The sequence below is a fragment of the Maylandia zebra genome, unplaced genomic scaffold (genome assembly GCF_041146795.1).
Source record: "Maylandia zebra isolate NMK-2024a unplaced genomic scaffold, Mzebra_GT3a scaffold11, whole genome shotgun sequence".
In the NCBI taxonomy this organism is placed as follows: Eukaryota; Metazoa; Chordata; class Actinopteri; order Cichliformes; family Cichlidae; genus Maylandia; species Maylandia zebra.
In genome coordinates, this window is record NW_027490041.1 from 2,927,726 (window position 1) to 2,941,954 (window position 14,229).

The window sequence follows — 14,229 nt, forward strand, 5'->3', positions numbered from 1 at the left end:
AGGAGGACAAGTTTATGCTTTTGTTTATCCAGAGTCGCGGTTACTGCAGTTTGGTTGCGGATCAAGCGCTTCACCATCTCCAGCGTGGAGTTCCAGCGCGTAGGTACGTCCTGGGCCAACGGCTCCTGCTTGCGCCCCAGTGACACCTGCTCTGCGTTCAGCTCTGCTGTGTTTGCTGGGCTGTGCTTAAAATGGCCAACAATTTTGCGGCATTTGGCCAGCGCAGTGACAAAGCCACTGTCTGCGAGACTCACTGTGATGCATCTCTGTAGAATGTGCGCGGTACACGGCATGTGATTGAATGGCATGATGCGAGCCGCAGCGATCATATTGCGCGCACTGTCCGTGCCTACTGTTGTCACCTTCTCCTCAATTCTCCACCTGCGAGCAACAGTCTGGAACTGCTCTGCACAAGCCTCCGCAAAGTGCCGCTCTTCCGTTTTCATTATAGTCAGCGCAAAGGATGTCAGACCCCAGGCTTCAGTGATTAAATGCGCAGTAACTCCCAGGTAATTGTTATTACTCAATGATGTCCAGTGGTCTCCTGTCAGAGCCACGCATTCTGTGTGAACTAAAGCCTCTTCTTTTTTCTTTTTCTCCGTTTCATACAGTTCGTGGATTCGAATTGTTATTGTGCTTCTCGCTGGGGGCTTGTAGGACGCGTCCTGAGATGCAACCTTTAAAACATCCGCAAAGCCCTTGTCCTCCACAATGCTTAGTGGTCTACAGTCCTTTGCTATCCATTTGGCTATATTGTCGGTCAGTTTGTCCAAAGAAGACTTACCGAGTGGCCTGCGTTCACTAAGAGTGGTCTGACGCAGGCCGGGTGAAGCTGCTGCCCCGACAAACGCGTGTTTGGCATTAAGGTGGTATTTTAAGGTCGAATTTGAACGGTGAAATTGAAACTCTTTACTACAGTGAGTGCAAATTACAACGCGTTTGTTTATTGTCCCATCTATGTTCTTCTTGTATTTGAATTCCCCATCCAGAAGGCCATCCTGTTCCTGCTTCTCCATTTTCAGTGGCGCGGTAAACAAATCAAGTGGAATTATGGGAGGGACTTTTTTTTTTTTTTATCTGCGTGTTGCGCTAAATAGTTAAATATTCTAACGTAATTAATTCCAAAATTTAATTATCGCAATTAACGCGTTAATTTCGACAGCTATATTAAAAACAAAGTGCTCTTATTGTGAAAATCTGCCTCCTACTTCTTTAAATCATTTTTATGTATTTTTTAACCTCACAGTGAAACATTGAGGCATTAATCTGACACAGTTTGATCAGCAGCTGTGTTTTCACTGACGTTTCACTTTGATTTGTTCAGACTGAGCAGAGAGGATCGGTTCTCTGTGTGCGCACTGCTGAGAAACACAAGCTCATTTCTGCTGTTTCATGAAAAGTGTTATGGAGGAACAAGAAGTTCAGCCTCTAAACTCTCAGCGTGAGGACTGAGTGAAGAGTTTCAGAGCAGAGAGTTTTGGCTCACAGCTTTTAGCGTCTACACAAAGAGACGATTACGCACTTGATCTGAGAACATCTCCACCTCCTACAAACAAACTCTCCTACGAGCAGCTGTCACAACCACAACAGGCAGAAGACTGGATTTCTTCAGGTCAGATTTACTGCAGTTTGCATAAATTGTGTGTCACAGACATTGTAGTTCACATTTGTGTGACTCGTTTAAATCTTCTCCTCCTGAAAGTGAAACTCTTAAAAACACATCAGGCCACAACCTGCTGCAGGTTGTGCAGCAGGTTGTGGACATCGATTCATTAATGTTGAATTCTCTGCAGCTGCTCTGTTGCCATGTTGTTGCAGTACCGTATTTTCACGACCATAAGGCGCACTTAAAAGTCTTAGATTTTCTTCAAAAAGTACGGCGCGCCCTATAGCGCAGTGCCCCCTATGTGTTGTAAGGAGGACGTAGTAGAGAACACCATGAGAACGTTAAAGGGTGAAGTGTGGGCGTTGATCGTATATACCGGGACAATCGCACATACGTGTATAAAAGAACAGGTATGTGCGTTATGCAGGACATCGTTGTTTTAACAACCCTGAAAATGGCAAAGAGACACGCTTACGAAGCACAGTTTAAACTGAAGGCCATCAGCTACGCGGAGGAACATGGAAATCGAGCAGCGGCGAGAGAATTTAAGGTTAATTTAATGAATCGATGGTTCACAAATGGAGGAAGCTGGAAAACAAGCTCCGACAGGTCAAGAATACGCAGCTGAGTTTCCGCGGACATAAGGCGATTGATAGAGGATTTTTATGAAATACAATATAATCAAGTGTGTTTTATTTTCTAGTGTTCATATATTTTCACATAACCAAGCCTATTGTTAAACAAAACACAATGCATTCCTTACTTCAGTGTTTGAGATGTTTGACAAGACAGGATATACATGCATTCTTTACTTCAGTGTCTGTGATGTCAGATAAGCATGAATACTGCTGTGTCGTTATTTTTCAGTTTGTGTGCAGAGGTTAGATAGCTAAGACAATGCCTGAGCTCTCCCCTTTCCGTTAAAAGAGGAAGTGCTATGTAATCCATTTTGAACTATAAATAAAGCAAGCAGCCTGTACTCGTTGTGTCTGTCTTCTCAGAGGCATTCACCCGTGTACACGTTCTTAAACTCTGAGTCGGTCTGCAGTGTCTTATTTCTCTTACTTGTGAACAGATGTCTAAACCCCTGACATTTAATTGGTCCTTCGTAGCCGGATAACTAACTGTTATTTTTAACGTCTAGTTGTCCACAGACGGTTTTCATCGGATTCTGACGTCGTGTTGCCTGCGCTGGAAAAAATCTGTGCACAGTAAAAAGGAAAATCCGGGAGCGTGAATTCGATCTCTGGTCAGCGAGGCCCCACGACGCCAGGACCAGATGTGCCAGATCCAAAACGCAGCGCCACAGTAAGGTGAATATGAAACACTGCATTCCATCTAGCGCTAAAATACGTTGATATTGAGATTTTCCTTTAAAATAGTGTGTAAACCTGGTTAGCGCCGACAGATCTCAATCCAGAAGGGATTTAAGAGACAACAGGCAAGAGCGAAATTCTAGAAATCGCTATTAAAAGTTCCGGTTGCTTTGGGAAAGCAGCTGTAACGGAACGAGTTCCGGTCGCTCTGGGAGTGGCTGCAACGGAACAGTTAGAAGGTTGCACAATAAAAATACGGAAAGTGTCAATAAAAATTATAAAAGCGCGCTCTGTTTGTGTTAACAAAGAGAAGTGAGTTGTCATTTACGACCCAATACGCGGTCGAACCCTTCTCAAGCTGTTTTCCTGTGTACACTCATGAACTGGCTGGAGTGGGAAACTAAGGTTGTGCGTCATCACGTAAAATCAATAACCGCTTTCTCAAATAGTGAGAAAGTAGAAGCCTGTTATTGATCACCTGCCCGCTCCTTTGTGCCAGAGAAGGTGTCACAGTTCTGACGTAATTAGTTTAAAATGGGTAACTCTAAAACTAAAGTAAAATTAACAGCAGATGAAGAGTGGTTAGAAAAAAACTGTTCAAATGCAGGAATAATCAGGGCAAAAAGGTGGAGAAATACAAAATAAAATATATTGTCCAGCTTGGCAAGGCAAATGCACCCCTGATTTAATAAATGCTTTAAAAACCGCTTTGCAAAAAGAGCTATATGTGGAAAAAAGTCAGAAGAAAAAAGCAAAACGTCTAGCAGAATGGCATCTTTTCAAAGTGATGATGACAGACGTAGAAGACGTGGAGAGGAAGGAAGTGAAACAGATGAAGCGGAAGTTTACAATATAGAACAACTGCTGCTAGGGTCAGAAGCCAAACCAACAGTTGTAGTATATGTGAAAGGTGTGCCGTTAAAAAAAAATGTTTTGAGACACAGGAGCTTGTAAAACTGTTTTAACTGTAGAAGTCCCAAATGTAACATTTTCAAAAAACACTATAATTGTGAAATCAGCCTCAGGACATGTGACAAAACAGCATCTAACCGATCCCCTTTTTATGTCACATAGAGATAGTGGCCGTGGCTGCAAAAATCAGTGCATTTATGACCCATCATGCCCAGATTGTATGAAATAAATAAAAGGAAATCATTCATATGAAGACCTTTTCTAAAAAAAAAAGGAAAAAAAAAGAGAGATGCATAAGGTAGATTAAGGCTGTATCATTGTACAGCCAAGGAAAGTGTGTGAAAAGATAAATGTTTCCATCCTGGAGGTGGGTGAGACTGCAGCTCATTCACGTCCTTGATGGATACAAAATAAAATATAATAATAAACTACTTGGTTCGACATGCAACAGAGAGAATGCATGTGACTGAAGGTTGGATCTGAGATGAGGCAAACAGAAGACCAGTCTAAAAGTGGGCACAAACCTGTTCAGAGATGAAGCAAATTGTACAGATTGGATGAATTATAAATTATCTGTTTGCTGAGTAAGATGATCCTAACTATTAAATTGTCTCAGTAGTAGTATAGTGATATACACTAGTAAAATATTGTAATATACTATTGTTACTATATAGAGAGAAAAAGATGATGATATTAATAATGATATAAAATTAATATTGACAAGAAGTATCCTAGTCAGTATGATGTGAGATGGACAATTGTTATGAAGTAGTCTGCACCAAGCTTAAGGTTTGCTCAAACTCAGTATAATGACATATGAGATGAAGAAAATAAAGGCAATATCTAAACCAATTAGGTGCATAGAGGCACTTAACCTGTTTGAAAACCTGTCATTTATCCTAGATAAATATTACTGAGATACAGAGCACATCTATAATAACAACTAATAAGCCAAACCCTGTAGATAATAACTAAACCTACAGGATTATGAAGCTGAATTAAATGTGTGGACACCGCTAAGTTGATGAGCATGTTACACATTTTCTTTTATTTTCTATTTATTGGTTTTTTATAGCAGAGGCTGCATGCTATTAAAAGCCAACACATGCAGCTGTCTGTGAGCTCAGTTTCCCCTCACACTTCTGCTTTGTTTCTGGCAGCATTTTTCTTTGTCTTTTTGTGTCCTGACTCATGTATGTTTTTGTTTTTTGATTATTTTGTTGGTTTGGAAACAAATTTGTGCCGATACTTGAGGGATTGGGTGTGACGGGTACAAAATAATAAATAATAATAACACTATGAAAGTTGATAGTAGGGTGAGTGCAAGGCGGTGTGTGAAAAGAGGAAGTCTGAGAGAGAAGTGCGTGCGTAGGCAAACTGCAGAGTATGTGCGTCAAAAGAGGGTGTATTGTTTTTACATCAAGGTTTAGTAGAACTAAAGTAGAACGTCATAAACAAACAGATAAAAAAGTAAAATGAAGAGAGAAAATAACTGACAATTACATTAATGAATAGAAAACACACATACACAAAGTGCCATATGTGAAATTATTCTAGGAAAGAATCAGAAGTGGGATAGTTTAATATAAGATGCAATGAAGGAAGCAGCTTACACTCCTTTAATTTCCAGAGCCAGTGTGTTCCCTCCCCTGCCCACTTGGCCCCCGTATCAGGCGAGTATGGAAGGCTGGATAGCCCATGACGGGTAAGATCCCACCTCGAAACCCTGGGACAACCTAAGGCAGGCACAGTCACGATTACTCGGCCTCACTCAGTCCCTGTGAGCTCAGACTCACGGGTGAGATGAAGTGAAGAAGACGGGACCTCAAGGGTAAAGCCGCTGGGCTAAGGCGGAGGTGGAAAGTGGCAAGTGGAGCCCTAACTTCTGGCTGAGGACAAGGAACGCTGCTATTTAAGGTGGGAAATCAAAATTTGGGTTAGTAAATTTGGGAAGGAGTAAATTGACTGTTTAAAGGCAAAATTATGAAGGAGTCTGACACACTGGAAAAGCAACATATGCAAATTCACATACACAAACATAAAATACATTTGAGTTTGAAATTGAGGAACTCAAAGAAGCTATATGACAAAGTGAGTTATGAAAACAAAAAGTGATTAAAGTAGTTTTAAAAGAGTGACTTAGGAGTGCTCTGGGACTAAGTGATCAACAGTAGTGATCACTGTAGAAAGAAATAAAATAATTTAATAAGGTGGTAATGTTTAAACATATGTTTCTGTTGTTACAGCAACTCATTGAGAGATGACTCAGTATGCAAATTAGCTGAAGTGAGTGGTGACGCAGGAGCTTCCTGTGTGTGTGTGTGACTGAGGCTTTCAGAAGAGGAAGCATAGCAGACAAGAGAAGTGCAGAGTTGGGTAGGAAATTTATAGTTTAGTGATTATATGTTGTCGTAAAGGGGTTTTATGCTGAATTTAAGTATGTTAAAGGGGGTGATTTTTGTGTGCAAATTGTGTGGTTTTAATGAGACTTTCGGTGTATTGAGGGGGTGAGATTATGTGGTGGCAAAACTTGTGTGTTTAAGGTTGTTGTGGTGATGGGTTGATTCTGTCAGTAAGGTTTGGGTTGTTGTTGTTTTTGTTTTAATAGAGGGAGTTTTAGGAAACATGGACATGTCTGAGGGGCCCATTATTTTGTAACAGTGCACTTAAAGGAAACCTGTCAGGTGATTTTGTTTTGTGTTTTGTGAGCTAATAATCAGCTCTATTTTTTCTCATTTCTGTTCTAAGCAGGCCTGCAACAGCGCTGACAAATTCTCGGGGAGAGCAAATAAAAGGGGGGCTTTCCAGATTACAATTGGCTGAGGAGAAAGCTACCTGTGGGGACTGATCAGGTCGTAAGTCCCTGTCCAAAATTGTAGGATTTTATGCGAGTCAATCCAGTCCAAAAGCATAAAGAAATATTTTCCTATGGAAAATTAAAAAAAATGAATGAGCTCATTTTGCTGAGGGTGGAGAATCTGATCGTGCGGGAAGCTCCACTATTAGCAAATATATGGTGTGACTGCATGTGAGTGAATGTGTGGCTGGGTGAGTGAGGATGCATAAATGTGGACAAACAATTGGCTTTTACCAGAGAAAATTTCTGTTTTGTTGACTGGGGTTAGATTATGGGATTATAGTATATTGTTGGGAGAATGCCAAATGTTAAAGGGGAAACATTTTTGATGTAACTCATGTTACCATTAATTGGAGAAACACATGACTGATAATTGTTCTGTTTCAAGTTTATTTTTATGACATAGATTGGATCATGAGTGGGGAAAAACTAAGCATTTTGAGTTTTGTATAGTATTGTGACACATTTCATGTGTCAAAATAAAAGGGGGAATTTAGGGTTTAATAATTTAATTGTTTAATAATTTAGGATCATTTTAGGACTTTTTTGGTTCTTATTATGCGTGATTATGTTTGGGGGTTTGTTGATCATTTGGATATGGTAAAACTGAAACTGTTATTTTTATGTTAAGGTTAAAGGATTAAAGAGGTTGTTTTCTTTTGGATCTTTTAGTAGAATAGGCGCTTATAATGATTTTCTGGTTAAAAAGGTGACTTAAGATTAGAGTAGAGGCACTTGCAGCAGCGACAATTTGTGTACAGGATGTTGATGATAGCGAGCAACCGGACGGGAAACCAGCGCTTAAAGAGTTTTAAAGGGATGAGTAACGTTGAAGAATATATATAAATACAAGTCAATAAGTTAAGAACATAATTAGGATCATGCTTTTGATTAAAGAGTCCCAAATAGGATAAGTTAGGGAGGTGCAGGAAAAGGTGTTTTGCTTCCTTTGCAGAAGATCCCGGCGAGGATCCTGGAGGCCCCGAGGCTTGATGAACCACATCAGACGAGACGCAAGAGGAGCACTAGAGACGTGCAACCTCACGACTCAATCTGGGGAACTGACGTACCAGACGAATTCAAACATGGACCAAAGGACAAAAAGTAATGCTTTCTCTATTCCCGTGGGCAGGAAATGCCAAAAACATGCTCAGGATAGAGACACTCGACTACCGTTTTGGACTGTTTCTGAATGCTTCAACAAAGATCAACAAGGCTCAGAATGAAGAAATCGATGCAGTGTGTAACACTTCTGGAGTCGTTACAGTATACTAGGACCAGTTAGGTTCGACTACTAGAGCAGTAATGAGCGTAGCATGTAATAAAGACCACAGACCAGTAAATACGTTTAAATTGCCGGCTTATTATTTTGTGAAGACAGAGAATAGACAGTTATAGACACATTACATAAAACATTCAACATCACACATTTAAGGAAAACAAGATGTTTTCTTTCCCCTTCTTAGTTCAGTATGTTCTGTTAGTTCATCCTATTTATCTCAAAACCTTTTATTTGTCTTTAGAAGGATGTTATTTTCAACCTAGGTTATTGTTTTATTTATTTCAAGTTCTAAGTTCAAGTTTATCCTTTGATCTATTTGCATTAACACTGTGTTATTTTAAATCAAGTTCAGTTCTTTAGGCCCAAGATTTAATTTAATCTTGGTCTAGGTTCACCTTTAAATTCTCAACCAGTTCTTATTTTGTTTTAACCCAACAAAATTATTTACATTTCCATTAACACCATTACAGCATTAACATGTAAGGTTGACCAAAATAAATTACAAAAATAAATAAATAAATGTAAAACTGAAAACAATTCAGCAAAAGGCTGAATAAATCCCTTAAACAAACAAATAAACAAAAGAAAGTTGTCTTTGTGTCCTTTAACTATTAATCCTGGAATTACTCCGAATGATTATCCAGTGCTTTGAAAAGTCCGCTGTTCTTTTGCAGAGGTGTATGGATTAATCCTACCAGTTTTATCAGCGAAAGAGCTCAACGTCCAGCAGGGGGCGTTTTCCTTTTTCCTGCTCGGTACAGTTCAATGGGTCCGTGGGTGGCTCGCCATCTTGTTTCTCGCTCAGCGGATCAAACTCCGATTCTAGCTCAGCATTTCCCGATCCAAACCTTAATGGCCTACCATAACAACAAAATAAAGTGCATAAACATTCGAAAATAACACACGGGTAGCCCTTAAATAACAGTAAAAGTCCGTTTTTTCCAGCTTATTTAGCCGTAAATGAGGTGATGCCAATATGGCGCGCTGAAACACCGTCAAAGGCCTTTGAACTGCAGCCTGTGTGTCGTTTAAGCACGAATCCACCGTTTTTAACATAAAACAACATAAATCTGCTACCTTGGCTCTCCATTTGCATGAAATGAGCAATATAATACAGCAAAAATTTCTTGCATGAAATAAAAGACAATTTCTGAACTCACCAAGTCCCGTTCGGTTATGTTCACAACGTCACCAAGGCAAGGACAGGTCGGAAAAACAAAAATACATTCTCCAGATTACAAAAATGGCTTTAAGTAGATTTTTGGCTTATTTTTACTATTTTTTCACTCATTTAAGCAGCAGCTCTGCAAGGACTGTCTGCATTTCTCCCTCTCGAGCATCAAAAAGAAGGAACAACCCGATTGGGTGTGGCTAATCACAGGAGTCACGCTGCAGCGTGCCCTTTCACAATAAGAGTCTCAACACATATTTTAGCCATTTTACCTGAATTAACATAAAACACCATGAATTAGCAAGTTCTGTACCCTTTTAACATGTTTTTAAACACAAATGAAATCCTATACCATGAATTATATCATTGCTGATGTTTTTAATTAATTTTCTAACCATTATGATCTATTTATTGACTATTTATCACCTGTAATATATTTCTTATGACTGTTTTTACTAACAGGCTTTTATTTGTTGTTAGCTATGTTAACCAGGGTTACACCCTCCCCTCTTAAATGTATGCAAGCCCCTTTGCATAATGCATACTCAGACTACCTGGATATCATGGATTTCAATAGAGCCTGTGACAGCTTCACTTAAGCTTTGGAACAAAGACTGTACTATGCCAACAAGAGGGTTGCCTAATTGAGGGTATGTTAAGTGCTTGGGCTTTGTTCTCTCTCGGGATGATCTTCTGACTGATTGCTCTGCTTCGGGGTCATTTCTTTCAGTTTCATTGTTTACAGGTTCAGTTTCATTCACGTGAGTTTGAGTTGCTTCCTCATCATTAGTTTTCGTTGAATCCGATGCATTGTCCATTTCATTTGGTGGAGTTATTTGAGCTCCTTCCTTTGCAGGTTCAGGCAAGTTTTCCATTTCAGGTGGTTTCTCCATTTCAGGTATTTTGTCATTTTCAGGTAAGTTTTCCATATCCGGTAGGTTTCCACAATCAGGTAAATTTACAGTTTCCGTCATGTCCATGTGCTCTTGAGCAATATCAGGCACTGTCACATCTTCTGAGACTTGAGAATTGTCTGATTTGGGTTGCTCATTAGCATGGTTTGACTTAACCTTGGGAGGAAAAACTACCTCGTATTCCTCAATCGACCTTGAGATCTCCTTGGGAGGAAGTGGAGGGTAATACAGAGGGTAGTTATCCTCCTCAGAGTGGTATTCAAGTTCAGGTTCATCAGGATCAGTTGTTGGGTGTTGACGTGTGCTTGGCCAATGAGGCTTTACTTGGACTGCTGGAGGATTTTCAGGGGCAGTTGGCAAAAACCCACAAGGTAACAAAAGGTCTCTGTGGAGAGTTCTAGTGGAACCTTGGTGATGCTCAGGTTTGACTGTGTATACTGGGAGGTTGTCTTTTTGGCTTACAACCACGTGGACGACGGACTCCCACTTATCAGCCAATTTGTTTTTTCCCCTAATCCGAACATTCCTTACAAGCACGCGATCTCCGACACCTAAGACAGATTCGGTTACATGTTTGTCATATCTAGTTTTGTTACGTTCAGCAACTTTGCTTACATTTTTGGTAGCCAGTTGGTAGCTCTCCTGAAGGTGAGATTTGAGGGCTTTAACATACTGTGAGTGAGATTGCTGCTGGCGATGGTTCAGGGGGACATTGAAGGCAAGATCAATGGGTAACCTAGGCTGTCTGCCAAACATTAACTCGTACGGCGTAAACCCTGTACTTTCATGTTTGGTGCAGTTATACGCGTGAACGAGTGGCTTAACAAAGTCACGCCAATGTTTCTTGTCTTCGTCTTTGAGTGTACCCAACATGTTTAGCAGGGTTCTATTAAACCTCTCCACAGGGTTTCCCCTGGGATGGTAGGGTGAAGTTCTGACCTTCTGAATCCCAGCTAGGTCGCATAACTCTTTGATAGTTTTTGACTCAAAGTCTGCTCCCTGATCGCTATGCAACTTCTCGGGAAAACCGTAGTGGATTATAAAGTTTTCCCACAGGGCCTTGGCTACAGTTTTAGCCTTTTGGTTGGGAGTTGTCATTGCTACAGCATACTTCGTAAAGAAATCTGTAATAACTAAGACATCTTTAGTGTTGCTGCGATCTGGTTCAATTGTCAAGAAATCAATACACACCAACTCTAGAGGTCTGGTGACTTGAATGTTTACTAGGGGCGCTGCCCTCTCTGGCAGAGTCTTTCTGCAAACACACCTGCTACAGCTTTTGATCTTTTGCTCTATGTCTGAGGCCATTTTTGGCCAGAAAAATCTGGTTCTGGTTAAATCAAGGGTCCGGTCAAGACCAAAATGACCCATGTCATCGTGAAGGCTTTTGAAAACCATAGATCTTAGACTTTCAGGAAGAACCAGCTGGTACTGTGTCTCTTCACCTACTTGTCTTTTTCTGTACAAAATCCCGTTCTGCAACTCAAGTTTGTTTAACTCACGCAGAAGGATGCTAAGTTGTGGGATCTCGTTGCGTACAGTAGGAGGAGATGTTTCACCTGTTTCAAGCTGGTGTATGATTTCACTGATAGCAGGATCGTTTGTTTGACTTTGTCTTATCTCTTCTTCTGACAAGCTTGGAATGACAGGAAAAGCATCACACTGGTCGAAACTGTCGGGAACAGCATCAACGGACGTAGACAGTGAAGTTACGAGTGGGCAGGCGAGAGCATGGTCTGTGTCAAGAGACTGGACTAGATGTTTCTCACATATTGCACTGACAGCTTGAGTGGGAACGTGAGTGAAAGGATCGGTGCCAGGCAAGTAGTGTTGCACAAACTGACGGATCCGCTCCTGTTCCTTCAGGGAGACAAGGTCATTTAATGGCTCGAGATGCGGACGACGAGATAGGCCATCTGCGTCCATGTTTTGTTTGCCTGCTCTGTACCTAAGCTGGAACTCGAAAGAGGACAGGGCGGACAACCAGCGATAGCTCGTCGCGTCTAACTTAGCGGTGGTCAAAATGTAAGTTAGAGGGTTACTGTCAGTTATTACTGTGAAAGGACTGCCATACAAGTAATCACAAAACTTTTCCGTTACAGCCCATTTGAGGGCAAGAAACTCAAGCTTATGAGCAGGATAACGGCTTTCGCTTTTGGATAGTCCTCTACTTGCGTATGCAATTACTCGCAACTCTCCCTCCTGCTCTTGATAAAGAGCTGCCCCTAACCCGATTGTGCTTGCATCTGTATGTAATACATAAGGCAACTTGGGATCGGCAAAGCCTAGAATTGGGGCAGAAGTCAGTTTGTCTATAATAGTCTCAAACGCTTTCTGACAACTCTCTGTCCATCTCTCCCCGAAAGGAGCTTTTGGCTGAAAGTATTGGACGTAGTTGGACTTAGAGCTATTGTTTTTTCGCAGTGGGGGGTATCCAGCAGTTAGGTTGGTAAGGGGTTTTACGATCTTAGAAAAGTCCTTAATAAACCGCCTATAATACCCCGCAAACCCTAAGAAGGAGCGGAGTTCTTTCAAGTTCTTGGGACTTGGCCATGTTTTTAACGCTGCTACTTTCTCGGGGTCTGTTTCTACACCGTTTCGGGAGACAATGTGCCCCAAGTACCGAACTGACGTCTGAAAAAACATACATTTTTCAGGCGATAGCTTCAGACCGTATTCTTTGAGACGATTAAGCACATGGAGAAGGCGGGTCTCGTGTTGTTCGAGGGTTTCGGAGTAAACTATAAGGTCGTCTAGATAGACCAGGACTTCCTTAAGGTTGATGTCACCCATACATTTCTCCATCAGCCTTTGAAATGTGCTGGGAGCGTTTGTTATGCCTTGAGGCATCCGGTTGAACTCAAAGAACCCCATCGGACATACGAAGGCTGTTTTGTGCTTATCTGCCTCATCGACCTCAATCTGGTAGTACCCACTTTTGAGGTCAAGGACCGAGAACCACTTCGATCCTGTCAAGGCGGAGAACGCTTCTTCCAAGTTAGGAAGCGCGTAGGCGTCTTTGATGGTGTTCAGATTCAACTTACGGTAATCTACACAGAGTCTTACGTCTCCATTCTTCTTCCTTACCACCACTATCGGTGAGGAAAATGGCGACTCGGATTCGCGAATGACACCTGCATCGCTTAGCTCCTGCAAATGCCTCCGTACGGCGTCAAGATCTTGTGGTCGTACGGGACGGGGTCTGTGCTTAAAAGGGGTTTCATCGCTCAGTTTGATTTGGTGTTTTACTTTGTTAGTGCAACCAAAGTCTGTATCGTGTAGTGCAAAAACCTCCGACATAGCACTTAACTTTTGTGTGATTCGTTCTTTCCATTCAGCAGGGACTGGAGAATCAGCAAAGTTAAGATTAAGCTCAGCAGGGTTTGAGCTGGGAGTCTGTTTGGACTGCTCTGTGATCTGACTGTTTGGTATGATCTCTTGAATAGCATGCATTTCAGCAATGACACTTTTCGCAGGGATAACTATGTCATGCTTACTTTCATTTCGCAGGACCACTGGAAGCTTTTGTGAGGGTTTCTCAGCAAGGGTAAGTAGACAGTTGGTGACCAAGACTCCACCTGGCAAGGAGGATGTAGAGGGGGTCTCGACTACTACCCACCCGCCTGAGTGTTCAGTTTTTGCGTGGACTAAACCCTCTAAGACTCGACTTTGGCCTGCAGGAATGACTTCAGGCTCTTTCCCTGACAAAGTGACAAGACCAAGGCTGTCGTCCTCTTTTTGCTTGTGTCTTTGTTGTAACACGCTCAGCACTACTCTATAACCATAAGGCAGGATACTGAGGTCTGTATTAGCCAAGGAGAGGCTTTCAAAGACAAGGTCAAGAGTGTTAGTGCCAATTAAGAGAGAAGACTGAACACTAGAGCGTGTGTCTGGAACAATTAATGCAAGAGAAGACACAGTAAGTTCAGTACCAAAACAGTTCTTTGGAAAGGTAATGTCGACACAAATATAGCCTGAATATGGAACATTCTGACCATTTGCAGCTTCGACTTCTAGCAGGTCCTGTATTGGATGGATTTCAAGGTCTGCAAGATTGTTTTCATAGAACGATCGGGACACTGTGGTCACTTGCGATCCGGTATCAAGAAGGCAGTTGCAAGCTTGATCATTGATTTTCACTTGAGCAGTGTACTTAGCTCCAATTAGACCC